Source organism: Nannospalax galili, unplaced genomic scaffold (assembly GCF_000622305.1).
Source record: "Nannospalax galili isolate Female #2095 unplaced genomic scaffold, S.galili_v1.0 scaffold158, whole genome shotgun sequence".
Taxonomy (NCBI): Eukaryota; Metazoa; Chordata; class Mammalia; order Rodentia; family Spalacidae; genus Nannospalax; species Nannospalax galili.
The window spans coordinates 2,404,874-2,408,614 of record NW_008345290.1 but is presented as its reverse complement, the minus strand read 5'-3'; the positions used below and the strand labels follow the sequence as shown (position 1 = coordinate 2,408,614).

At 46.9% G+C, this 3,741-nt stretch overlaps 1 pseudogene; it reads left to right on the top strand.

Moving 5' to 3' along the window:
- LOC103740850 overlaps nucleotides 1-1,440 on the top strand; it is a 14,284-nt pseudogene extending 12,844 nt beyond the window's left edge.
- Nucleotides 1,441-3,741: the final 2,301 nt, after the last annotated feature.

Sequence of the window (3,741 nt, the reverse complement as noted above, 5' to 3'; positions counted from 1 at the left end):
TTGGCCTTCTGTGTGTCTTTCTGGCTCTCTGTTTTGTCTTTGGTTGTCTATTTCTCTGTGACTGAGATGGACGCAATGGGACAGACTCCTTCTACACCCCTGGACCTGGTTCTTGCACATTTTGGAGAGGTTAAGGCTCGAGCCCATAACTGTTGTTGTCAGAAAGAATAAACTAACTACTTTCTGCAGGTCTGAATGGCCCACTTTCAACATGGGATGGCCCTCGGAGGAGACCTTTGATCCTGCTGTCATTAACGCGGTTGAGAAAATTATTCTTCAACCACGTGTGGGACACTTGGATCAAATATTATACATAATGGTCTGGGGAGATTTAGTTAATAACTCCCCTCCTTGGGTCAAGTCTTTTCTTCCTTTACAGAAAACCGAGATGCTAATGGCTGCAGAATGGAAAACAACAACCCAGAAAGCACCTAAACCTGAAACCAAACCATCAGTACTGTCACTGTACCCTGTCTTACAGGGCAGCAGAGAAGAAGATCTAGGTTTTCCTCCCCCTCCTTATCCATCTCTTCCACAGGAGGTACCCCCTCCGGAACTGGCACCCCTGGTACCAGATTCTTCATAGGCACGGGGGGGGGGGGACCGGGTCAGTGGACTAGGAGTAGAAGGGCAGCAATATCAGAAGGTCCAGACCCTACTGATCTATCCCTCAGAGTTGCCGGCCCCATGGATGAGGCTGGCAGCCAGCCCCACCACTATTGGCCATTCGCCACTAGTGACCTTTACAACTGGTGAACCCAGAATGCTCCCTTTTCTAAAATCCTAAGGAGCTTATTAATTTATTAAAAACTGTCCTATTCACACACCAACCCACTTGGGATGATTGTCATCAATTATTACAGATCTTTTTTTATCACAGAGGAAAGGGAACATATCCAAACAGAAGCCAGGAAGTTAATTCCTGGCAATACTGGTGTCCCTACTACTGACCCGACACTGATTGATGTTGCCTATCCACTGACCTGGCCTGATTGGGATTATAATACTGCAGAAGGTAAGGGGAGGCTTCTGGTTTACCACCAGGCTCTGCCGGCAGGTCTCAAAGTGACTGCTCATAGGCCAACTAATTTGGCAAAGGTATACGATATTAGTCAGGAACTAAATGAAAGCCCAGCTGCATTTTTGGAGTGAATAACAGATGCCTTCTGCAGAAACACTCCATTAGACCCGGAGGCCAAAGATAATTTAGCGGCAGTGGCCATGGCTTTTGTTAGCCATTCGGCTCTGGATATAAAGAAAAAGCTCCAAAGAATGGAGAGACTGGGTGAGAAGAGCTTAAGGAATTTAATAACTGTGGCTGAGAATGTGTACAATAATAGGGATAGTGCAGAGGAAAAACAGATAAAGGCAGAAAGGAGGCATAACAAAGACCTGGCAAGGATCCGGCTGGCTGCCACTGCAGATCCAGAGGGCCGGTGAAGGTGTCTGAGACAGATAGCGTTGGGGAAAGGAGGTAAGAAAGACTTTCAGAGAAGAGGGTGACCTCGACTAGAGAAAAATCAGTGTGCATATTGTAAAAAAGAGGGCCATTGGGCTAGAAAATGCCCCAATAAAAAAAAGCCCCACCAAGGTACTCAACCTTGGGATGGGAGATAGTAACTAGGGGAGATGGGGTTTGGCCCCCCTCCCCAAACCTAGGGTAACCCTAAAAGTGGAGGGGAAACCCACCAGTTTTTTGGTGGATACAGGAGCCCAACACTCAGTGTGCCTCAAGCCTGATGGTCCCCTGTTAAACAAAGTATCATGGGTCCAGGGGACCATGGGAATGAAACAATATCCATGGACTACCCAAAGAACAGTGGATTTGGGAATGAGCCAGGTATCCCATTCTTTTATGGTCATACCAGAATGCCCATACCTCTTGCTGGGGCGGGATCTGTTGACAAAATTAGGAGCCCAGATACATTTCTCATCAGAAGGCACCCGGATATTAGACAAATCAGGAGAGCCCATCCATGTGTTGACCATTACCTTGATGGATGAATATCATTTATACAAACCCACCCTGACACCAGATTCAGCCATTGAGGCCTGGATGGAGAGATTCCCCTCATCCTGGGCTGAAACCAGAGGGTTGGGGTTAGCTAAACATCAGGCTCCAATCTTTGTGGAACTAAAACTAGGAGTTGATCCAGCCAGAATTCTTCAGTATCCAACGTCCCTGGAGGCCCGATTGGGCACCACTCCTCATATCAGGAGGTTATTGGACTCAGGGGTTTTAAGACCCTGTCAGTCAGTATGGAACACCCCCCTGCTTCCAGTAAAGAAGCCCCATTCCAATGATTATAGGCCAGTGCAGGATCTGTGGGAAGTAAACAAACAGATGATGGACATTCACCCTACAGTGCCTAATCCTTATACTTTATTAAGTGCACTCCCGCCAGAACATCAATGGTATACCGTTCTGGATTTAAGAGATGCCTTCTTTAGCCTTCCCTTATCCCCTAAGAGTCAAGACTATTTTGCCTTTGAATGGTATGACCCAGACAAAGAACTTAATGGGCAATTAATGTGGACTAGGCTTCCCCAAGTGTTCAAAAACTCACTGACCATTTTTGATGAGGCATTACATGAGGATCTGGGTAAATATCAGGCTCAGTATCCCCACCTCGGTCTCTTGCAGTATGTGGATGACTTACTTGTGGTGGCAGACAGCCAAGAGGCTTGTATGGACGGCACAGAATGCCTGCTGCAGATGTTGGGAAGCCTGGGCTATCGGCCTCTGCTAAAAAGGCCCAACTATGCAAACAAGTCCAATACTTGCCTGGACCTGGTTCTTGCACATTTTGGAGAGGTTATGACTCGAGCCCATAACCTCTCTGTTGTTGTGAAGAAGGATAAACTAACTATTTTCTGCAGATCTGAATGGCCCACTTTCAACATGGGATGGCCCTCAGAGGGGACCTTTGATCCCACTGTCATTAACGCAGTTGAGAAAATTATTCTTCAACCATGTGTGGGACACTTGGATCAAATATCATACATAGTGGTCTAGGGAGATTTAGTTAATAACCCCCCTCCTTGGGCCAAGTCTTTTCTTCCTTTACAGAAAACTGAGGTGCTGATGGCTGCAGAATGGAAAATGATATCTCAGAAAGCACCTAAGCCTGAAACAAAACCATCAGTACTGTCACTGTACTGAAGATCTGATTTTCAGCACAGAAAAAGATCTAATTTTTCCTCCCCTTCCTTATCCACCTCCTCCACAGGAGGTACCCCCTCTAGAACCGGCACCCCTGGTACCAGTTTCTTCACAGGCACAGGGGGGACCAGCTCAGGGGACTAGGAGTAGAAGGGCAGCAATACCGGAGGGTCCAGACTCTACCGTTCTATCCCTCAGAGTTGCTGGCCCCATGGATGAGGCTGGCAATCAGCTCCATCACTATTGGCCATTCGCCACTAGTGACCTTTACAACTGGAGAACCCAGAATGCTCCCTTTTCTGAAAATCCTAAGGAGCTTATTAATTTATTAGAAACTGTCTTATTCACACACCAACCCACTTGGGATGATTGTCATCAATTATTACAGGTCCTGTTTACCACAGAGGAAAGGAAACGTATTCAAAAAGAAGCCAGGTAATTAATTCCTGGCAATACTGGTGTCCCTACTACTGACCCAACACTGAATGATGCTGCCTATCCACTGACCCGGCCTGATTGGGATTATAATACTGCAGAAGGTAAGGGGAGGCTTCTGGTTTACCGCCAGGCTCTGGTGG